Raw genomic sequence first — 12,229 nt, 5'->3', positions numbered from 1 at the left:
AAGGGACAGCACTGCATCACTGCAGAATCCTATTTAAAAAAACAGAAACACTCCAAGCACAGGATACGATTAGCTGGCTTCACTGTTGTTTTTTAGTTTTTTTTGTTTGTTTTTCCACTTTTAGCCAAGTTGAGTCTCAGAATATTGCTTCTATCAGTTCACGTTTCTTGACTTGAGTGTCACCCAAAAACACACAAGTCAAAAGTCAGGATGGCTCGTTATGATCGTTTATGATTTAACCAGGTCAACTCTGGTCAAGCTGTGGACGGGCTTGTAAAAAGACTGATTGTGTTTGATAGATTGTGTTTTTACAGAGGTCTTCTTTGACTACATTTATTCACAGGAGACATTCAATTAATACATTTCTGAAAGCTAAATTCAATGTGAGCAAGTCAAAATACTCCGTCAGATGCATGAAATTAATTTATGAATATGCATTCAAAATTCTTTCTGCTATTGTTTGGATTCTCTTGGTGGAAACCTGATTTTCTCTTAAATGTGTTCATAGTGTTTAGGATTAATTGAAGTTGCTAACTAACATAATTACTCCATCTGAGCATTAGCAAAGTGAGCAGTGAAATCATCTCCACCTATGGTGCTGAATTTCAGTTTCAGTGAATTTATTTATATATAAGACAGACGACCAATGAAGAGCATGTAGACCATGGTTTTATTTTATCAGTAACAATTCCGCCATCATGTGTTCCATCTTTGGAACAACTCCGACTGAGTTCTTCTTCTTCTTCTTCTTCTTCTTCTTCTTCTTCTTCTTCTTCTTCTTCTTCTTCTTCTTCTTCTTCTTCTTCTTCTTCTTCTTCTTCTTCTTATTATTATTATTATTATTATTATTATTGTTATTATTATTATTATTATTATTTTAACTGTAGTGTCGCGTGCAATCAAAGGGAAAACGCCTTAACGCGTTTTGAGTTTGTGTGAGATGGGTTGACGTCAGGTTTTTTTTATTGGTGAGTCAGTTCAGTCGGTGAGCGCGCCGAAGTTATACTGAACGTCGATAGGTCACTGGTTCGATCCCGGGTGTGTCACTTTTTGCCCTCTTCTGTATAAATACAACGGAAGGGAGATTATGTGCACCCGAAAATTAAGACGTCCTTTATTTATAAGTACGTTTTCGATAGATCCGACGTGGCATACGATAGCCACACCAAACAATATTTGAATAAATGTTTAACTTATCGGCATAATAGTCCCTCAGCTTTATAAATGTTAGGAAGAAACAAATTTACAGACTTGAACACTCCCTCGACATTTCCTCCTTGTTGTAAATCAAAACAGTTACCATATTTTGTCCACCAGGCGGCGATGTTGTCCACTAAATGCTCAGCATGGCTCATGAACTGACGCGTGTACTGAGGAGCACAGCAAGGTGATCTGAGTTGAACTCTGGCTGAGGCAGGAAAGGTGTCCCCTTTAAAAGCCCAAACCCATGGTGCAAGTTGTACTCTTGTAAAAAAAAAAGAGAGAGAGAGAGAAGCTGAGCAACCACAACCCCAAATAATCTGTTCTAAGTGGAACTGTGTTCACGCCTATCAAACATCTGGCCTCCATGACCTTGATCTATTTTGAAATGATTTTAGTTCTGGAATACCTCAGCAACAAATCATCGGTGTCCTTTAGAGTTAATTTGTCCTCATATTGTTGCAGATACTGCTTGTATGTGGTTTAGACTATGAACTTCAGATGAAAAATAAAATGGGATTGGGATTTGTTTGTGTTGCACCTTTCAGACAATTTCAAAATACACAGCAAAACTCCTACAAGTATGCTGAGACATGTCACCCTCTCTCAGAGGCCTCAGCTTACTGCTATTTAACTTGAGGGTATGTTATATATTTAATGACACAGAACTAGACTTTCAGCATTTGATTGAGTGTCTCGCTCCGTGTTCGTGCAGCAATGCAGAGGGGAAATAATAAGAGTCATCAGAGGTGTGTCAAAACAGCTAATCCAGGTTTATTTACAGCTGTACATTGCAATGTCTTCAGACACATGAACATGCAACTGGACTGATTTACTTTTCACAGTTTATATGGTGCGCCTGCACACATATCATAAAAATAGTCTTCCAAACATTTGTGGCTATTCATTTTGTGTTGCTTAGTGCTACGTTATCTACAACTCTGCCGCCTGTGATAACATCACAAACAGACATGCTGTGTCTCAGACTTTAATGGCCTTTCATACTGAGAGTCTCGTAATTTATGCTGACATCACTTGGTCCCACCCACACACCTCTTTGCACATGTGCTCCATCACCTTGTTGCTCATATAAAGGAACCGTCCTATCAGCAGCAGTGTGTCTGTTCAAAGTCTCACATCACTGCCATGTGACACGGGTGAACGCTGGAACTCACTTCAGTCATTTGCATCTCATGAGGACACCTCTCTGATTTGTCTTTGAATCCCGCTGCTCAAAGTTACCAAGACTTTTCATACTTGCTTGATGCTTGATTTTGTTGTTAATGTGGTTATTTTCAGGATGAATATGATAAATAAGGAGGAGTCTGTATGTAAGGAGAAATCACGGGAAAATTCATTCTATATTGTATAATTTCACAATGACCATAAAACGTTTGTAATTCTGATAACGACGTACAGAGTTTAAGTTTAGATAATGATATTGGATTGTGTGAGTGTTGGCATCAATTTCTTTGTTTATGAGTCATTATAACTATTAAAACAAATATGTGTGTACTGCAATTATCATTGTTTGTACAGATTAAACTTTTTTGAAATGATAATCTGAATTATGGCAACACAACCTTGTCCAAAACAAAATGTAGCGTTGTTATCACAACACTGTCAACCTGATGTATTGTTCTAAGATTAAGGACCTGGAAGACATGAACAAACTCTGTTTCACAGCCTGTCAAACTCCACATTCATTTCCACGTCGAGCCAGCTCTGTTCATTTCTCTAGTGTACATACAGAGCTCAAGGAGAGACTGGAGCATTCCTGAGTGTTCACACAGAGATCCTGACTGAGCTTATTGTTGTACCTCCTGCTATATTCTAATCTTCATAAATTTCATATGACGCATTTTCTGCCAGCAGCAACTTGACACTCCTGCTCCATTTTCGGTTTTCTTTCACTGCCGCTACTAGTGTTACAGAGCTCTCTCTCTCTCTCTCTCTCTCTCTCTCTCTCTCTCTCTCTCTCTCTCTCTCTCTCTCTCGCTGTTTGTTTTATATTTGGTTGTATGGTAACATCCTAACAAGTCCTGGACGATAAGATCTTTCACAGCATCATGGTTTGCATTTACATGTTATTTGTAATTTCTTAAGAATTAAAAGTGGCATTTAATGTATCATTTTTTTATTTTTTTATTTTATCTTCTACCCTTGACAACAAATATTTCACGGCCTACTTGTTCTTGCAGCTACACTTCATATTTCCATTTCTTGTAACCATTTCAAACCGTAACATTGACCTATCGGTTTGCCATGCTTTCTCACTCTGTCCCTGACCTTTCTATTTCTCAGTCAGGAATTATGACACTTATTACTCTGGATTATTCACATGCTTGTTGGACATGCAGGTCAATAGATATCCACACGATTAAAGTCACTTGCATTCCTCACAACAAAAGAAACTAAGTAAAAATTAAGGAATTCCAAATGATTCAATGTGAAACAATTCCTGGAAAACTTTTTAAATCCTACAATTATTTGAACAATGGCACAACTTCCTAGTTCCTTATATATTTGAGCGAACAGCACATACAGGAAACATTCAGACCTTACTCTAATGGGGTCTTAAGAGTGGTGTTGAAACAAACACGATTGTTTTCTGACCCACGGGTGGCCCTTTTCCACCGCCACAGGTTTTGATAGGCTGTGGCAGGTAAAGCACCGGGGTTACTAATTACATTGATTCACGGTGTAATTAGTAACAGTGTTCACTGACTCAGCTTTGTTAAACTGTCACGGGAAAAAGAGCCAAAGGAGCAAGCAAACACAAGAGTGGTGGTCGAGCTGGAATGCCAACAAAACTCGAAAAAAAAAGAATGTTTCAAAGATACCATTGTTGAAGTTGAGAACTCAGGCCAGTGTCCTGCACTTTCCCTCCACAGACGAGCAGATACTTTGGTATCATTTTATACACCAGGAATCTAAAGGATTTTTAAATAAGTATTTATTTAATGTATTATATTGTTATTTTTCTTTGTCTGGACTTCTTATTTTTTTGAGCTGATTGTCTGACACCAGTTTAGGTTGGATTAGTCTACTTTGACAGACGGCACAGTTGTGTAATAGTTCGCTTTCTCCCCTTGATGTGAAGAGACCAATGTTTAATTCGAGTTAATGGCCTTTCTACAGTTGGCATATTGTCCCTGCATGTGTGTGGACGCTCACTTGAAAACTTGAGGTTTGGTTAACTTGTTAACTCCAATATCTGTGTACTCACTGGGATGAAGATGGCCCAAATATGAAAGTTCTGTGACCAATTGTTAAAGCTTTTAGTTGGTGATGAGGTCTGTCATGTTTCAAATGGTTAAACTCTTATTACTGCTTGATATTTCACTAGTTATTCTGTCTTTGACTGAACCAAAATGTTTGTCCAGTTGAGGTTCAAACAGATGAGATCGGTTCAAACAACAGTTGTGATGAATTGAGCTGTCAGCAGTGTAGAGAGACGACAGGATGGGTGTTTTGTTTCGCTGTTCAGATCCTGTGAATAGGCCCACTTCCTGTATTTACTGAGTCCACTCCCAAGTGCACTTCCTTTTTTCAGATCTCAAATCGGCCTTTTCTAAAACCCCTCGGCTCGGCAACAACAAAAATAGCCGGCGGATTTGACTGAGAAGCGAAATGCCCTCGAGTAACGTTCAAACTCAGAGCTAGAGGAAGTGAAAAACAGGCGGACAAAAAGCGCCAGATCGAGATATTGTCGCTTTCAAATGAACTGTCACTGAGCGCAGACTGTTCTCTTTATGTTAGTCACAGACATGGCGCCAAACACACAAAGACAGGTCTGATTCTCAGTTTCACCTGCTCCAGACAGATAAGCAGAGCCACTGTGTCACTGTTCCACTGACGCCAAATCCTCTTTAGCCTAACAGAAAGTAGAAGCCTTCCCCTGTCCACTTTGACAAGCTTATCACTCAAGTCATTGTTTGTTTCTCGTTGTTCTTTGACATTACCACTTGCTAAATTCCAGTCCTTAAATGAAATATATTCAGTATATGCACAGTATCTGATGTTATATGTACTTTGTGTTATAGTACACACTATAAGATTCCCTAATTTTGGAGTTCTCATAGATTATAAAACGGCTTATCTTTTCTCAAGAATGAATTTCTTTTGTTATTGTGTGACGCGAAGAATTATGTATGAACATTTTCACTCATTTTTGACCAATGTTTTCCTGAAAATGAGCATTTGTTTGCTCAAATTCATACCCGAGGAGTCTTATACTCGTCTAAAAAAAATCAGCAATTATGGCAAATACCAGCAGTACAAAATAGCTTGTGTCCAGCTGGATGGAGGGTAGGCCAAACACGTATCATATTTAGTCTGACCTTTAAACTAAACCCTCTGTTGGTCTCATGATAAATTTCTATTTCTATTCCTTGTCTTGATTGAAGCACATTTCCTGCTTCACCTCCCGTTGTAAGGCCAGTGTTCCTTTGTCAAGTCAAGTTACCTTTTTTCCAGAGCAGTTTAAAACAACTACAGCTGAAGCACAAGTGATGCACATAAATAGATGAGAATCTAAAAACACAAAGAGTACGGAATAAATCAATAAACAATATGTGTCTGATAACCTGCTTGGTAAAAATCTATTTTGGCTTTTGGTTAAACCAACTTCCTAACTATGATGAAGTCCTCAGGAGAGTACATTGAGGTTTCTTTGGTGAAAGACAACTTAGCCTTTTCCATTCATTTGAGAGGGCAGGGGGGTATTTACTATCAAAAAAGGTTTTTACTTTAGTGCTGATCTCGTATCGATTGGTTGATTGTTTGATTGATTTGTCTTGTTTGTCTCTGGAAACAGGCTCAAAGCTTCCTCCCCGATGTGGAAAATAGCTGAAAGTTGAGTGCACTGAAAGTACAGAGGAGCTGACACGTTTCCTGCAGCAAAGCGAAGTGAAAGCTGTTTGAAGCTCAGCTGGAGTTCTTGTTCCTGTGCTGCCATCTCAACGTGAACTGGAAGAACGATGAGCTCAAGTGTCTATTTGTTTGAAGAAAGCTGCTCCTCCTTTTATTCCTGTAAGTCCTGTGTGTAGGTGTATTCACGCTTATCCCAATATTCTGATTGAGAAAATTACACACTTGAAACCCTCGGAAATGCATTTAAGGGATGAACATGCAAACCCTCCAGACAGCGCCGTTCTTGCCATGCACGATCATGTCAGCCAGAAAACTGATCTGTCTTCCCCTTTCATCACTCGCCCATGTGACTATTACAGTGATTTGCGTCCTCTCGTCCCTTCCCCAATGAGGGTCAGAAATGCCGTCTACGATTGTATTGGAAAGCGTTTATTTATAGCTCTGGAATGAGCCGACAAGTGTGCTGCCATAGGGGGGCAGCTGCCATGTTTCAGGGGTTGCTGTTGTTGTGACTCTTATACCAACATGTTGTTCATGTAACAGATTCCTGTTGCATGAATCAGAGCGATGCACAGCAGAGGTGTTTGTTTAGTGCCTGTGAAAGTCTAGTCAGTCCTGACTCGAGCAAAAAAGTAATTGCCATTTGGAAACTTCACAGTGCTGCATATTATTTGACAGAATGTAGATAATCATTAGAAGATCGAGTTAAAACCTCTGATCATAGGGAACCTTTGGCCAACCATCAACCAAAGGGGCTCCAGCCCTGATGTGTCAGTTAGAGAGAGGCAGATGTATAATCTTCTTATCACCTGTGGTCACCAGGGAGTCACTGGCCGTCTTTGGTTTTATCTTTTGCCAGGTGACAATACTGCCACCTCAGCACATCTCAGCTTTACTAAACACCAGGTGAAGCAACCGCGTCTCTGCGAGCCAACCAATCATTCTCCTTTGCATGGGTGTGTGTTTAGATAGGGCTACTGTTGTGTGTTTACCGGCTCTGCTGGCTGTTTACACAGATGAGACATTGTTTTAAGCCAGGGAAAGCAGCTTAACATTGGCAGAGCGCTCAGGTATGTTTGGCTAAGTTTGCCATGAGACCTTTGACGTTACCGCAGCGGCAGACAGTTATAGATCATCTCAGAGAAGCTAGAATAGTGGGAGCACAGATATTTGAATGACATTTTGAACTAGAGTTGACCTCATTTGTGCCTCTATTTACGGAGGTAGGCCATATTCATGTTCCTCATAGATTCTATTCACGAGATCTTGATGTATCCCCTTTGAAGCAAGATTGTAGCAAAGACAACTAATTATCAGCAGCACTGTCCCACATAAGCAGCATAATTGTCACCCTGGAGGTCTTCTCATCTTCCTGCACGTGTTGGAAACATAGCTGAGATCAGGTTTATAATGAGATCATTTCTCTCTATTCTTACCATATCTCTCGGGGCCCTTAAAAACAGTGCATTGGAAAAGGGTAATTTTATCTCTGAACTCATTCTATCTTCCCATCGCTGACAGACAGACATGGAGTACTATACAGACGTATTGATTGCATGAGGTGCTCGGCGGTGTTCAGCAGCTGGCTGGATTCACGCACAGAGGCTGACTGGTGTCGCGTTGCCACAACCCAGCGTCTCAGAACACAAGGTGATTGGGTTATGATGAATAAATGAAGCACCTACACCCCGAGGAGTGCTGGAATGCAGTGTCATACACTATCATGTGGCACCTGCAGCACAAGGCCTCAGCTTGTGTATCACTTCATAAAGGTTTAGTAGCTTCTCAGTGCCATTCGAGGTTCCCTCTTTAGGGCTTTGCATGTCACGTGGAGACATAGACTACTTTTAGTGAGACTGGATCCAAAATGTGTGACTCTAGGAAAACTCTGGACTAGACATTTGTTTTAATTTGATTCTTGAATGATAATTTTGAAAAAATTGACTTTTTTTTTTTTCTCTTTTGCTAAATCTGTACTTAAAAAGTTTTTCTTATCATTTGCATATCAGAACATGTTTTGGCACAAGAGATTAATGTTAACTTAAAGACATTGCTTCATTATTATTGTTTGTTTGTGCATGAAGATTATATACACCAAGAGGAATTTTGTAGTTGTAAACCAATAACAATCTATTATTGATTATGTTTATCATCAAATGACCAAAATCTACCAGACACTCATTAATTCACAAATACCAAAGACATTTTGAAAAAAACCCAAACATATATATTGATGTGACTGAGTATATCCACTTCTTTCAACCTTGTTGGCTCTCTGTAACCCCAGTTTGGATACTGCTGTTATAGAAACATTAAAAGATGAATATTTGTAATGTCACCAAAGTTTTGGAATTAGTTCCCGGAGACTAACCAGGTAACGATAAAAAAAAACCTCATTACAATTAGAGTGTATTTCTGATATTATATGAATGGAGATTCGCATACAGTAATATAAATCGTGTGATACAATAACACGATATTATCCAGTACTAATATAAAAAATGTATTTTATTTTTTTTTAAAGCAAAGAAACCTTCTTCTTGCTTTGTAGTTATTTGCCAGTTTATAGACATAGTACCAATATCTTATGGCCCATGAATCGAGAAAGATAATTGTAACATAATAAACTGGTAAATGAACTTCTGTGCATTGCACTGCTTAAGAAGTTTCAGAGTGTGTTTGATCAGTCACACTCAGCCAATCTTTCACGCAATCACACATACCAAACAGTTTCTTTTTAAAGTGCTCACAACCCACTGAGGGGAGATTTGGTGTGCAGTATCATGGCCTACCAGGGCATCAAAGACAGCTTGCTATTTTAATCTGACCCACAGCCTCTTACTATTCAATAGAAAGGCCAAGGAATTGAAAAATAGAAAAGCTGCAAGTGGTTCCGGGGCTGTATTTGGATTAAAGCGTTGACATTCATTCACGTACTGAAACACAATAACTGGACGGACACACAGACCTCTTGGATGACCCCTCGTTGATACTCAGACTGCCGTGGTGTCCTATAACAGCCACAGTAAAGAGGGCAAACCGATTAGAATAGATTTACAAATCAATCAGTGTGTAATGTTCTGCTCCCTCTCATAAAACCATTTAATCTTAAAACACATCATGACGGTAAGCAAGGCTGAGCTTTTCGTCAACACTGTGGAAACAATTACCAATAATTGTCACAAGTGACCTCAAGGCATGTTTAGTCTGAATGTGATTGTTTAATATGTTTTTAAAGAATTAAACACACATTTCATTACTATAGTGTATGAACTGCTTCACATAATCCATACATGCACATTTGAAACTGTGATGTTAAAGGAGTCATAAGAACACCCAAAGTCAGAGAAAAAAAAAACCCATGTCCCAGATTACACATGCCTTTATCTAAAAGCTCATTGTGAAGACAATAGCAGTATAGCACAAGTGGATACGTTCTGAAAAGCTCTTGAAGCGCAATTATGCTGAACCATCTTTTTAAAATCTGTCCCAGTTCATTATAATTATCTCCAGACATCTCTGCATTAAACATTTTTAAATGTCTTGCACATAATTATTGTATTCAGAGAATGTCTTATCCTCGCTGTAGGGAGAATGAAAAGGCCACTGTTGGAGCCCTGAGCTTATGAGTTTATTACTCTTCATTTCTTCTATCTGTAAAAGAAAATAATCAATGTTCTTTGGGAGCCGTACAGCTCTACAGTTCCCAGAATCTTATGTAACCAAAAGATCTGAGTGCAGCACATGTTAGCGGTGTCGCTGACCCTTTCTTTGTGCTTACGTTCGCTCCTGCCGCAATGCTTCCTGGGGTTTCAGGTCATCCAAGCTTTGCTGACACACTGGCTCGACGGAGACGAATCATGTCTGATGTAGAGCTGCTCATGAACACCCACCCACAAACAACAATGAATCACAAGCAAAGTAGCCAAGATTCACACTGCTGCAGGCCATCCTCCTCACATTTTGGCTTCTCCAAGATACACATCCAACATTATTATTATTTTTATTTATTTATTTATTTATTTATTTATTTATTTATTTATTTATTTATTTATTTATTATTATTATTATTATTATTATTATTATTATTATTATTATTATCTGCTTCATGCAATAGGGGGTTTCAGTGTGTCTCTCAGTTTTAGTCTGATGTTACTTTTTGAAGGCTCAAGAAATTGTTGGTCTCTGCCTTCAGAATGATGTAGTGGGAGCAATTTTTCCACATTGTTAAGCATTCATCTTAAAATATGTTATCATCGGACAACTGGGTTGGAAATATAAGGCCCAGTTTACACGACGGTTCACATGACAACACCTAATCCTTTAAAAAAAAAAAAAAAAAAAAAAGGAGTGCGTTTACATTGCAGTAGTGGACACAGAGACAACAATGTAGTTAGTATGCCGGGCCACTGGGGGGCGCTGTGGCTTGAGTTTGTAATGGAACTACACAAACGTGTGTGCAGAGAACAATACACTATATACGTGAAGAAAATGGAGAGCACTCGGCATCCGTATGGACTGATGACGCATCGGATGCTATCATTGGTGAGTCTCAACTATTAAACTACTGATATGGACGATAAAACTAGAATACGGACCGCGAGTCATACCACTACGGCCGCCATGTTTGTTTACAACTGGATGAGCTGGAGGGAGGGAGAGAGTTGCACATGCGCAGTAACAGGCCTCCGCAGTCTCTGCAGCAGGGAATAGCGGCGTGAAAGAATCTTTCCACCTTGGGGGCCGGATTAAAAACTTCACGGATACAGTGCATTCGCACACTGGTGCCGTGTAAACGGACCCCCCAAAAGTGAAGAAAGGTTTGCGGATACACTCGTATTCGTTGTCGTGTAAACGGGGCCTAAGTTGGTTATTGACAGGGTTTGTGTCACACACATAATTACCATCTTTAAATAATTTCTTTAACTGGGAAGTCTAATGTTCCTTTTGAACATTATGTAATATTCCACATGGGTCCATTCTTACATTTGCAGTGTGGGTCAGTGCTTGATCTCAATGTGGCTCCATCAGGGAATACTAAAGATGGATTTGTAAAGTTCACTGACACAGGATACTTTGGGGCTTGGCTGTAAAAATGTTCCATGAGACTGACGGAGAAAGTGAAGGCAAACTCCTTAGTGTGCAGTGTCAACTCCCCCTTCCTCTTTGGCTATATTTAAGCTGTTCTCATTAACAGAAAACGTCCGTTGGCGCAGGCTCTAATTTACCTGTCGTTCTGTCCCACTAAATTGCTGGGCTGTTTTTAGCAGTTTCAGCTTCCGCTCTCTCTCCTCTACATACTGGAAGCCCTACGAAAATTTCTTTCTCTCTTCTTTTCATTTCAAACTTTTTCCCTCATACTTCCCCTTATGCCTGCTGAAGCCTGTCCCAGTTCTCAGCTCTTTTCTTTGGCAGAGTTTCCGCTTGAGCACTGATCGCTCCAGCATGTAGAAAAGGTGGGAAATACCGATTAGGTTATCAGACCACCTGAGTCTTCCTCTGACTCGTCTCGTTTTGTCATAGCAGTGCACGTCCCCTTTGCATAATTAACTGTTTACCTGATTTGTGTGCTCATGCTGTATGCGACATGTTCTTGATAGCACACGGCATGGTGTTTGTATTGACATTTGTTTTCCACTGTGTGCTCCCTCTACTGAAATGCTGCTCTCACCCAGTCTGAGCTCTCAGAGGAGAGGGCCAGACGCCCTGTTCTGACTGCCAGGTCCACGGCTTCACAGCCACTGTGTCTTCTTTTTTCACCCTGTCTCGTCATTGTCTCTTTCTGTCCTGCTTTTGTCTGATCCCTTTCTTGATCTGCAGGATTTGCCGCCAGTAGCCGTGATGGTGGGCTTAGGGGTCAGTGTTATGCAACCCAGGGATTATTCTATGGGACAAATTGAGTCAGACAACCTGAAACTTCAGTGCATAGGCCAGAGGTTTGGTCACATTCCTATGGAGCTGCTTAGAAATATGGAAGCATTTCTGCGCAAAGTTTAGAATCTATATTTGTGTCTGAGGGTGCTATATTTTCTCTTTGTTAGGAGTTTATTCACCATTTAGCTCTGTAACAGGTGATGCAGCTATGACCTCTGCAGACTTTTTCCCCACTGCTCATTTGGCTTTTGCTTTGACAGTGTCCCAGGGTTTGTGCATA

The sequence above is a fragment of the Lipophrys pholis genome (genome assembly GCF_963383615.2).
Source record: "Lipophrys pholis genome assembly, chromosome: 4".
In the NCBI taxonomy this organism is placed as follows: domain Eukaryota; kingdom Metazoa; phylum Chordata; class Actinopteri; order Blenniiformes; family Blenniidae; genus Lipophrys; species Lipophrys pholis.
The sequence above is the reverse complement of the archived record's forward strand: the minus strand, read 5'-3'. Positions refer to the sequence as shown.